At 33.4% G+C, this 13,229-nt stretch overlaps 1 long non-coding RNA gene across 5 annotated transcripts in view; it reads right to left on the bottom strand.

Moving 5' to 3' along the window:
- The window catches only part of LOC309635282, a 290,386-nt gene that overhangs the window by 140,228 nt on the left and 136,929 nt on the right, over positions 1–13,229 (bottom strand). For 4 of the 5 annotated variants that reach the window (XR_014248715.1, XR_014248716.1, XR_014248717.1 and 1 more), the window contains exon 4: positions 1,875–5,197. This is a non-coding gene — a long non-coding RNA (uncharacterized lncRNA). The remainder of the gene's footprint in view (positions 1–1,874; positions 5,198–13,229) is intronic. The other variant, XR_014248718.1, reaches the window with a different exon arrangement.

Here is a 13,229-nt window from a genome sequence, read left to right as displayed (position 1 = left end):
TTCTCCACGTGGGGCATACGTGAAAAGTATTCACTGAAGTTTGTTGGAAACAAATAGAACGAAGCATAAAATGGCAGTTAAGATCATGGATCATACTACTGATCCATCTAAATCACAAATGCAAAAGACACATAATCCATTACATACAAAACTGCTTCCAATTTCTATTTGGAGAGTTTTTTGTATCAGAAAAATACCTGTCTGTGCCTCTGTTTGCCTCACTGACAAATGAAAATAATAACAATGATGCTATAAGGTCATTCTGAAAATAAATTAGATAGTACACAAAAAGCAACAGTACTGACACAGAGAAGATGCCCAAAACCATTAGGAAGAAAAATAATTCACTGGTGTATTTTTAGTATCAGGTTTATAAACGGAGTTCTATGATCATTTCTTTAATGAAAGGTCCAGTGTACCTAGAGCCATCTTTTTCACAGACACAAGAACAGACAAAAATTAGACCAAAGACCACAAGGAAGAAGATGCAAGGGATAAAGTACAGGGAACATTGCATTGTTTTCTGTAGTGCTAAGGGACTATAAGGAAAAGACACTAGTCTCTCACGTGCTACCATGAACATTTTACAAACTCATTCTTAAGGCCTGGAAATCTTGTTTTCGTTCCCACAATTTATGCCATGAATCTCAAAGATCATTAAAAATCAACCTATTCTTGGGTTTCATCTTCAATGCTCCCCTCGCCTTGCCCCCAACTCAGAATTTGACAACGCAGAGCAGCCTCTGCCTCTCTTCCTTCCTTTTGCTTTAGATAATATGACAATGTATTAATTTTGTTTTCCTTTATTCCTTTCTCCTCCCACTATTCTTTCTCCTTCAATGCCCTTTTCCTCTTTTTTCCATGCCTGTTTTGGACATTTTCTAAGATTTTTTACACTAGATAAATGAAATGCAATATATGAAATACCAAACCCAGGTTCTAATATATAAAAAGTGATCAAAAAATGTAAGTTCTTTTTGTTCTCATATGCTCTTCTTTTCCCAGTGATACCATCTGTGCTCATGGCTTTAATAATCAATTCCACATAGATGAGCCTTACATTTCTGTCTTCTACTGACTTTTTCTCCTCAGATTTACTCCTCTGTTCCTACCTGGACCAGCTGTTAAACCTCAATTCTTCCTTTCCTTGCCCTTGTCCACATACCACTCCTCACAACTTCTGTGCAAGTCCTCCGACTTTTTATGGTACTGGCTATATTTTGATCATTCATGAATTATCAGAGGTGACTTTCACTCTTTGTTTTCACCTATAAAAGTCACTAGGTCCTGGAGGATCTTAGTGTCTATCACACTCATGTTCTCTTTTAAATTCTCAATTTACTAGTTCAAAACTGTAAGCAATAAAAACTGGGCAATTGCTCATAGATGGAACAACTTCTCATTCCAAATCTATGCTTCCAAAATTTTGTTGCCATTAATACTACATTAATCGTTCTATAAACGTGGCACATTTCTTTGATTATGCCAATTCTTTTTAAAAAAACACTTTAAAAATTCTCCCAAATACAAACTCAATACCTTTTGTAGAATTTATCAACTCATGTTTATAGACTTATTTTTGATAATTTTAATTCTTCCACCGTATTATAATAAAACTGTTATTAAGAGTTCCCTGGTTCTGCATTGTTCTTTCTTACCCTGTATTTCCCTCCATGTGAGATTTTTTTCCCCAATAATCATCACTGATTGACGTTGAACCTATAATTCAAGGCTTAGTGTATGTACCATTTTCTGCAGTGAGTGACCTTATTTGATTCTCAGGCTTAGACAGCAGGAAACATTTATAACACAGCTTTTTGTTATTCACAGCTTCTACCACAATACCTTCCACCTTGTAAGGAACTACTACCAACCTGATGAATGTAGGGAGACGTCTGTCCTTGGCTTCATGCAATTGTTATCCTGTGTGCTCTAGAATAAAGCCCTTTGAGAGAAGGGACTTTGTCCTGTCTTTCATGTTTCATTTCTCCACAGTTCCCAGGAATATACCAGAAACATCTAAAAGAAAGGGAAAGAATTTTATTTGATTGTTGGTTTTGAAGACAGCAGACAGTTACCTCTCACAGATAGAAATATGAAATGACAACTAGCTGTGGTCAGAATGAGCCATGCCCAGAGGTCTAATTTGGGATTTCAGCAACAGGAGCAAGAACCACTATAACCACCACAAGATTTGAGCAAAATATGATAGGTCTTGCACTCATAATAGCCCAGCACTTGTGATAAAGAAAAATCTAAACAGAGGCCAAGAAGAGAAATGGTCAGAAGAGAGAAAAGAGTCACTTGGTGTTGCTGATGGAGGGTTTCTGAACTGTAGCTGGTGCTAAAAGGGGCTTAAACACTCACCTCAGCCCTCCAAGAACAGATTTACTAATATTTTTTCCACAGCTGTAGAGATGAATGAGATGAATGTACAGGGGGAAAAAGATTTTCCTTTTCTGGCACACTTAAGACAAATGCTACCACAATGCTTTGATAGTAATTTAGTGAAGTGTCTCCACCCACTCTTATCTTGGTGATAAGAGGCTTTTATGAGGTGATTGATATGGACTGCAGTATTTATTTTCTTAGTATTAATTTTTTTCATTCACTTCCTTTTTTATTCTCCTCGGGTAGTATTTAGTTCCTGATCAGTTCTACAGAAATACCAGCTTGAGAAATAGTTTACTGAAAATGAGCTTTAGCAAAAGCATTCCCAGGATCAAATCCCAGCTCCTTAATTAGGGTAATAATAAAGAATGATAAACAAAATGAAAAAAATATATAAACAAAAATTATACCAGCTTCTATTTGTTGAACACTTACTTTGCATCAGTCACTGTGCTGAGGACTGTGTATTTTTTTCTTATTTACTTTTTATTTCAGGCCTGTGAGGCAGGTATTACTATCTGCATCATGCAGAAGAAGAAACTTTAGCTCCAAAAATAGTTTTGGTCCCAAACTGTGTGACTGCAAAGCCCATATTCTTCATCCTTGTGGTTTGCCCTTCTGACTCTACATTTGTCTCTTAACTTTTCTGAACCTCAATCACATTGTAAAGCAGGGTCTAACCATAAATCTTGCTGTGATTCTGAATTTTGTGCACGGGATTTAAATTTAGGATATTTTGCTCCATATTTGAGAATTTCTCAACTTTTTACCTCACTGTACTGTTTAGTCCTGGATTATATTTGATACTCATGAGCAATAACAAAAGTAAAATAAAATGCAAGTTATTGGCTCCCAAAAAAAGGTTACTTAACTGAACTTTTTAAGCACTTAAATAAACTTAAAACGTTCTAGGACCATATAAATATTCTATTAATGTGTACTCATAAAGTTTACAAATTCAGAGCAAAAATTTTCTTTTGGAAGGGAAGTTGCTCATCAGCAATATTTAGTCAGAATCATAATTTGAATTCTAAGACTAATTAAGACTGTTGTGGTAGTTAATTTTATGTGTCAACTCGCCTGAGCCTCAGTGCCCAGATATTTGGTCAAACATTACTCTAGGTGTTTCTGTGAGGGTGTTTTTGTATGATATTTACATTAAAAAATGTGGACTTTGAGTAAAGCAGGTTGCCCTTCATTATGTAGGTGGGTCTCATTCAATCAGTTGAAGGCTTGACTCGAACAAAAATGTGACCTCCACCCCATGACCTCCACCAATTCCATTTGCAATGTAATCAGCAAATTACCTTTCTGATTTTACAGCAAACTGCCTTTGGACTTGAACCACAAGTCCTTCCTGAGTTTCCAGGCTGCTTTCCTCCCCCATCAGATTTTGCACTCACCAAGCCTCCAGAGTCACATGAGCCAGTTCCTTAAAAAAATCTCTCTCTCTCCCTCTCTCTCTCTCTCTCTCCTTCTCCATATATGTATAATATCTTGTTGGTTCTGTTCTGTTTCTCTGGAGAACCCTGACTAGTACAGGCTGTTAGAGCAACTTGAGGAAAAATTTCATGATTATTTTGAAATTTTGAAATGAAAAGTCTTATTGAATTAGAAATCATTTTGCATTACCATCAGAAATTTTGAGGTGATATTGATCAATGAAAGAAAAGAAAGAGCTGTTAGATTTAAGAAGAATTGCGTATAATAAGGACCATGTAAGTAGCTCAAGTTATCCAAATTCTGGTTAATGATGAGAAAGTCATTTTCATCAATATAAAAAGAGTGATTAACACATCTCTGTCATTAGCTACTTTTTGTGAGACCAATGTTTCTTACAGATTGATCTGTCAAGATTTCAGAGAGGTCATCATTAAAAAGTCTTGATTAGAAATTTGGTGAAGCCACTTGAGACATAAATTTTAATATAAAAGTTGTAATCTGTTTACAGATTTTAAAATTTTAGTAGAAAAAATTAAAATATTTTATTTGAAAGATTTATACAAGTAAAATTATTTAGTTTCTTCCCTAACACTTTGTATTTTATTTTTCTTATTGTAATTATGTGACCTAGATAAAATGTAATGATTTTTTTAAAAAGTCCAGTATCAATGTAGACTCTTCAAATCCCTCCACTTCAGGGTATCCCTGTGAGCCACTTAAATATTATGATTTTAATGTGTTGTAACATTAAAAATGTTGGAAGCCAGGTTAAAAAAAAACCTGGACTTTCTTCTAAAAGCAATAAAGAATCATTGAACTTTATAAAACCCAAAGGGCATTAGAGATTTGTCCATAATTCTGCTCACCACACTGTATCTAGGTGGCTTTGAGGTTTTATTCCAGGAAGTACTTTACATATGTTTCATGCTTTAAAAAGCTTTCAGATACAATAGCCTCATTGTAATGAACAAGAGGAAGCAAGATTAGATACGTGGAGACCTTTTGGAAGGTTGTTGTAATAACCCAGATGAGAGATGATGTAGTGTGAATCAGGGTAGTGACGGTGGTGATGGGGAAAGGTAGAAAGCTTTGGGAGATGTTTGTTAATTAGAATCAATAAGATTTCTAGTTGATTTGATGTGAGGAGTTACAAACAAGGAGGGAGGAATCCAATTTCTGGCTTGAGTAACACAAATCGGCAACAGTCTATAAGACGAGTTCCATATTACCCGACTGTGGTGTAGAATGACACTTACACTAGTCCTCACCTCCTTCATTGCTTGGTGGTGACCCTCAGGTCCTTTCTCAAAGAAACCAAGGAACAAGAGAAGGTCATTAGCTCTTTAATATTTTCTCCATTGACCTAAAAAGAATAAGAAGAGTTTTTGACTTCCTCACAAATTCCCATAGATCTTCCCAGAATTCTGGATCACATAAAGGGATTATCCTTTAAGATTATCAGACCTAAATGTAAGCAAATATATTGTGTTTCCTGATCTAAGCTGTATTTTACTTAAGTGAGAGGCTACCCCTTAATTATTCCCACCTACCTCCATCACATTTTGTATTACTACCTTTTCTTTGTGTTCAGTTAAGGAACTGGAGGGATCCATTGTGCCCTTGTGGATGCCCTCTTCAGGAAAGACAAAGATATTAGGTAGTCAGTAAAGAAGTAAATCAGAACACATTCAAAATATAGGGACATTGGAAACTACTTGCTCCATCGTCTTTATTTTATAGGCAAGAGAATTGTGGCCCAGAGGTAAGGTACAATGGGCTGAAGCCAGAGGATGATACAGGACAGAAAGTGAAAGAAGTTTACTAGAAACATAAATGTAAAGGGATTAATAAGTCAGATCAATTCATCCATCTTAACAGCTGCAATATTTCACCAAAGTTAAGACACCATCAGTTGTAAGACATGAAAAAAATTACCAATTAAATTACAATAGGGCGCTAACATATCTTCATTGTAAGATATATCCCAAATTCAGATTTGTTAGTATTCAAAATAAATAGTTGTCTTCAGATTGATAGGCCCCGAAAGCCAAGTTGTCAAGAAAAATTTCTATAGTAGATAGTAGCATTTTTACCCTTCTTTTAAAAGTCAAGAGTCTTTTAAGCACTAAGCTACACAATCAGAAATTGTATACAACTTAATCCTTTAAAAATTCTTATTTTTTATTTTATTATAGAAAAATGAACTCACAAGTCTATGTTTGGGCTCATTCAGAATTTTAGTTACAAGAAAAAATTATAATGATAATGATAATTATATATTTTTTCACATGCAATGACTATAAATTCTGCCATATTTTGGAAGGGGTCACAAACTACAGAAGTTCTGCATTCTGCTTTATTTCAAAGTGTACAGCATTAGTTAGGACAAGTCTAAGTAACTCTGGAAACACTTGGATGGTACAACATGCTCACTGATTTTTATTTTGTAAGCATCCCTTTACACATGAGTCATTAGATGAATTTCTCGTTCTAAGTAAATGTAATGAATTATTATTGTCATAAAATTTTAAGTCAAAAATGGGAAATGAAAGCACATGCTCTATATTAGAAGAAAGAGGAAATAAGAAGGTATGGGGTGTGGTGAAATGCATACCTGAACAGGTAAATGTTATCCAGCCTTCTTAAGTCAGAATTCTTTTTCTTTTGCAGTTAGATTCTTGCATGATATGTATGGAATAACTTTTTCAGGGGTGTAATTAGAAATGAAACATTAAACACACCTTCCTGCAACGTGGCATGACTTCCACCTAAGAAAAGTAGCATAACACAGTGTAGGTTTTGCTTCAAGTAGCCAGATCACGTGACTCTTCCAACAGATTAATATGGTTGGGCAAAGCATATTTTAGATTTGTCTTAAGAGATTATCATTTGTCTGCTCACCACATTGTGTCTAGGTGGCCTTTGGGTTTCAATGCTGAAAAGCATTCTTCCTATATTTCAGAATTTAAGAGCTTTTGGAAACATCAACCTCATTGCATTCTTAAGAGGAACATGTTGTACTAAAACTCAGAAAATTATATAAATTTTTTTTCTTTTAAATTTTTATTTAATTTATTTAAACTAAAAAAACACAAAGCTGAAAACCAAAAACAAAAAACAAACAAAAAAAGCCCCAGTTCACTTATTTCTCCCATCCCTCACTCCCTGCTTCTTGCAACCAATGATCTATTCTCTGTATCTATGAGCTTCTTTTGTTGTTTTTGTTTTTTTTTTAGATTCCACATACAAGAGAAATCATATAGTATTTGTCTTTCTCTTTCTGACTTATTTCACTTAACATAATGTTCTCAAAGTTCACGCATGTTGTTGCAAAAGGAATGATTTCATTCTTTTTTATGGCTGAATAAGATTCCATTGTATATATGTTCCACAATTTTTTTATCCATTTATCCATCAATGGACACAGGTAGTTTCCATATCTTGGCTATTGTAAATAAGGCTACAATGAACATGGGGATGTATACCTCTTTTCAAACAGTGTTTTCATTGTCTTTGGATAAATACCCAGAAGTGGAATTGCTGGATTTGTACGGCAATTCTATTTTTAATTTTTTGAGGAACCTCCATATTGTTTTCCATAGTGTTTGTACCAATTTATATTTCCACCACCAGTGTACAAGGATCCCCTTTTCTCCACATCCTTGCCAACATTTGTTATTCGTGTTCTTTTTGATTATAGCAATTCTAATCAGTGTGAGGTGATATCTCATTGTGGTTTTGATTTGCATTTACCTGATGATTAACGTTGTTGAGCATCTTTTCATGTACCTGTTGACCACTGCATTTCCTCTTTGGAAAAATGCCTATTCAGTTCTTCTGCCCATTTTTTAATAGGGTTGTTTGTTTGTTTTTGATGTTGGGTTGTATGAGCTATTTATAGATGTTGGATATTAACCCCTTACGAGTCATATGAATTGCAAATATTTTCTCCCATTCAGTAGGTTGTCTTTTCATTTTGTTGATGGTTTCCTTTGCTGTGCAAAAGCTTTCATGTTTAATTAGGTTCCATTTGTTTATTTTTGCTTTTGTTTCTTTTGCTTTAGCGGACAGATTCAAAAAAATATTTCTACGATTTATGTCAAAGAGTGTTCTGCCTATGTTTTCTTCTAGGAGATTTATGGTTTCTTACATTTAGGCCTTTACATTTAGGCCTTTAATCTATTTTAAGTTCTTACATTTAGGCCTTACATTTAGGCCTTTAATCTATTTTGAGTTTATTTTTGTATATGGTGTAAGAAAATGTTCTAATTTCATTTTTTACGTGTAGCTGTCCAGTTTTCCCAGCACCACTTATTGAAGAGACTGTCTTTTCTCCTTTATATTTCCTTGCCTCCTTTGTCATAGATTAATTGACCATAGGTTAGTGATTTTATTTCTGTGCTCTCTATTATGTACCATTGATCTATGTGTCTGTTTTTGTACCTGTACCATACTGTTTTGATTACTGTAGTTTTGCAGTACAGTATGAAGTCATGGAGTGTTATACCTCTAGCTTTATTCTTTTTTCTCAAAAGTGCTTTGGCTCTTCAGGGTCTTTTGTGGTTCCATATAAATTTTAGAATTATTAAAATAATTATATATTATAATAATTATAATAGAGAAAGTATATTATAAAGTATAATTATAATAGAGAAAGTATTATTATAATAATTATATATTATAATAATTACAATATAACAAATATAATAAGGAGTATTTTATTGAATTCTTTGGTCAATGAATGTTGGCAAACCCTGTGAGCTTCATGGTATAGCCTAGAAGAGGGCAATGAGAAAACTGATGACCTGCAGAACTAGTCGGACCCCTTTTTGATTGACTGAACTGAAAAACCATCCAGGTTTTATTATACTTCACACTCTGCCTCTTTTTTGGAGCCCTGGGGCATTTGTCATATAACAGTATTCACATGTGTATTCACTATTCACATTTTAAGATATTCTGAAAAACACCAAAGCAACAGCACTTCAAACCAACACTCCAACTCAACACCTATTCTCAGTCATTGATACTAGTGAGGGTTGGTTTACGGAGATGTGAGCTTAGAGCCTTTTACATCAATGTGTGTATATGAGAATCAAGACTAGTGGTCGTGGACAACTTTGAAACATCATATTTAGCAGTTTAATGACTTTAGAGTTTGTGTGGGTGTGTCATCTTAATTTATTTGGGTATTTCAATTAACTTCAAAGAAACGGATGAGATTTTTCAACCTATTGAAAGGAGACATGGGCTAAAGAGTTGAGAAACACATTTCCTATTTTATACAGGCATAGGATTAAGTCCAGTTATTTTCTAGTCTACAAGGGTGAGTGGAGATGGAGCACAGATTGTTGCAGTGTACGCTGTATTGCAGTTACAGCAAGAAAGGCTGAGCCAAGGTGAGGAAGGCTGAGCCACTCTGGTCTCCTGGCCATGCTTCTTAGGTCATTTTGGTCTCTAGTAGAGTATTGTTACACGTTACACAGCTTCTCCTCTCATGTATTGAACTAATACTTCTAAAGGAATTTAATTAAAATAAATTAAATTCCTTTAGAAGTATTCAGTTGAAATAAATTAAATTTCTAAGTGCAGAATTATAACTACCACATTCATCTTGAATACCCACCATGCAGGTCACTTCATACTCAGGGCTATAGACAGTGCTCCTGAGCTTTGTCCTCAGGGAGCTCACTAGGAAATGTAGAACATGATGGAAATAAAGACCGAGACCTAGACAGGTACAAGTACAATACCATACCCTTGGATCATGTAAAGTATATAATAGACCTGAAGCTGGAAGAAGTATTTGTTGAAATATACACTCACTTCTGGACTTCAGTAATAAGTGAAGAAGAAAAGAGTGAAAGTATAGAGAATTGCTTCAACATATAGAAAGAGGCATCAACAGGTTTTGCAAAAGGCTTGTAAGACAGTTTTTTAAAAGTATATTTTAGCTCATAAAGTTATTTTACATATGTTTATAGAGAAATATAAAAATAGTTTTAGGCCAAATATTCATGGACAAATATATTTAATAAAGTGAGTATTTTATTATAATTTTGGCCGAAAATGATGTTATTTTAGTTTTTGTGAGTGACTGCAGGAATAACTTCAACCAGTTAAGGGATGATAGTAAGGAATAATCACAAATTATTGCAGATCTAATGGCATACAATTGATAGCATTTTCCAAACTTGTGACCTAAGCTATGTATCTGTGAGTGACAGATAAGTATCTCACATTTTTACTTCAAAAGTTCTTCAGACAGAATAGTGATTTTCAAGGGTCCTTAGCAGTAGAATCAGTAGTTAAAATCCATATCCTTTGTATCACACTATCAGGAAGAGAATAATTTATGGCTAGACATCCTGAACTGCAAGTCAGGTTCCTTCCAGACACATCTGTGAGCCAAATAGAAATGCAAAGAATTTCACTGTATTGTACATAATTTGATTGGGGAATAAATGGAAGATTTATTCCTAATGGTTTCTTTCTCTGTTCACACCTGACTATATAACATGGAATGGGAAGGAAGTTCTAGTTTTATAGTGTCCTGCTTACAATCATCAAAAGCAATGGTCTATATTTCCAAAAAAGGACAGTCATCACTCTTTCAGCTAGTAGAGAAAACATTTAAAATTTTTATCTTAGAAATAAGCACTCCTACATGAGCATGTTTCTTTCCCAATGAACTTCAGCATACTCTGTGTATTAGCCATCCTTGCTGTTGAGTAGAGAAATAGCAAAATTTCTCCCACATACCCTTAATCTTTACCACTATTTCAAAAGCAGAAGAGACTGCCAAGATAGCTTAATCTAGCAAGTATTGAAACAAACCCACCAGAAGAGAATCATTTTAAAGTATAAAATAATTAAAAATAGTATTGAGGAAAGAAAGGAAAAATACTATGTTGTCTGTTCTGGAATTTAAAACAAGATGGCAAATGACTTTTTAAAGTTGTTTACCTTGAGAATTATACATTCGTTGGGAAGTTGGGAAGACAATAGAAAGAAGTGCCATGTCTTCTTCACTCAATTTCTCCAATAGTTACATCTTACATAACTGTAGCATTATATCAAAAACAGAAAAATTGACATTAGTATTATGTGTGTGTATAGTTCTATGACATTTTATCACATGTGTAGATTTGGGTAATGACCAACATAATCAAAATACAGAGCTATGTCATCATTACAAAGATCTCTTTCCTCTCACTACCCTTTTATAGCACTCTCCTACCACCATCCATAATCTCTGACAACCACTAATTTGTTCCCCATCTCTATAATTTTGTCATCTCAAGAATGTTATATCAATGAAATCATACAGTATGTGATGTTTAGACATTGTTTTTCACTCAGAATAATGCCCTTGAGATTCATCCAAGTTGTTGTATTATAAATAGTTCATTTCTTTTTATTGGAATAAATGTGCAGGACTGCAAGTGCTGGGTTGTATGATAAGTGTATGTTTACTTTCTAAGAAAACTAAACTGTTTTCCAGAGTGGCTGTACCATTTTACATTCTCACCAGTAATGTGTGTGAGATCCAGTTCCTCTGCATCCTCGCCTGAATTTTGTATTGTCACTATTTTTACTATTTTTACTTTAACTGTTCTAATAGGTGTGTGGTGCCACTTCTTCATGGTATCATTAGCATTTTGCTAATGCTAATGATATTGAACACATTTTCATATATTTGTTGCCATTTGTATATCTCCTCAAAGAGGCTAAGTCTATTTATTTTAACTATATTCATAGGATACCAAATGATATCACAGGATACCAAGTGATTTCTTTAAGTAATAAGTACATTTATTAATCAGATATATTAGGTTTCCTGCAGAGGGTCCTTTGTGACATTATCTCAGGAATTGTATAGAATAAAGATTACAGTGCATATACGATCCTATAATTAATGACTATTGGTGAAATTTAAGAAACACTTTCAAAACAGTAAAATGTACAAGTAATATGAAATTCCCCAAAGAAAATGAAACAAATGAAAAAATTAAACCCTCAATGTTTTCCAAATAATTTAAAATAATAAGTAAGCATATAATTGTAAGAGAACACAAAGAAAATGTGTAAAACAATATTTTGTCTGAAAAAAGCATTTTGTACAGAATAATATAATGAATATATTCATAATAACCAGAAGATGATAAAAGATAATTATTTAATCTAATGACATTTCTATACAGGATTAACTTTTAAGTGCCTTTCTTTATCCTTGTGTTTCCTTTTTATTAACAACACAAAGATAGCTACTAAAAAGTCTTAATACACAATGATAAGTAGACTTATCACAGGGAAATCAAATGTTGACATAATAGTTACTGAAACTATACTTTCAGTGTAGTTGATTATTCTCCTGAGCAATTGAATTAACTTGGGTGAAAGTATTCATTCAACCAATATTTATTATGTACCACTGTATATGTTTATTAAGCTAGTACTTTCAAGGTTCTTTGGATTCATGGATAAGTGAAACATATTCCCTGACTTTAAGAGACTTAAAATACAGTAGAGAGAAAAAGAATTATAAAAAGTTAAGTACACTGATATTTCCTTGATATTTTTAAAGAAAAAAAAGTAATATTTTATTGTCCAAGATGGTTAATCCTCTGAACTTATAATAAAACTATTCTGAATATTTATTTAATAGTGTTCACTTATATGGTACTTTAATTACTAATTTATTCTAACTTAGAAACTTTTAAATTCATGAAGAAATAGCAAAATGAGGGAAAGATTAAGAGATGGTAGTTGAAAGCAACATTCTGTACCTGATAGTTATGAATTATAATCTGTTTTTTTGATCTATAAATTTCTCCAAAAGATTTGATTTGGTTACAGCTAATGGAAATGCAATGTATATAATGTTGTGTCCTATAAACACTTACATATTTTGATTATTTTATAACTAAATGCTTCTATAGATACTAGATTTTACATGTTATATAATGGTATGTTATAATTCAAGATAGTACTGTAATATTAGAATTCATACATTAGACTGTGGATAGTCGTTTCCCCCAAATCTGATGTGTTTTTCAGACTGAAGACCCCAAGAAAGAAAAAGTACATGCGTAAAATAATAGTGTTCCCTATACGCCTGGAGGGATCTTACAGAAAAGAATGAGAAGAATTGTTCCTAATTTTACTCAGGACCAAATAAAAAGACATGAAGAAAAAAAAAAAAAAGATGCAATTTGGATAGAAGATTTCTTGAGTGTTTCAAATTTGAAAGGGATAAATGAAGTATGTTAAAAATATCCACCACTTTGAAAAATATCTGAAATAGAATTTTCCTTGTAAAGGTCTAATGAGCCAGGAAGACAGACTAGATTCCTTCTCAAGGTCACTCTAACCTTTAAAGAATCTATGTCTTC

The sequence above is a fragment of the Balaenoptera borealis genome (assembly GCF_965194805.1).
Source record: "Balaenoptera borealis genome assembly, chromosome: 9".
In the NCBI taxonomy this organism is placed as follows: domain Eukaryota; kingdom Metazoa; phylum Chordata; class Mammalia; order Artiodactyla; family Balaenopteridae; genus Balaenoptera; species Balaenoptera borealis.
Note: the sequence above shows the minus strand (reverse complement) of the source record. Positions and strands in the feature narration are given on the sequence as shown.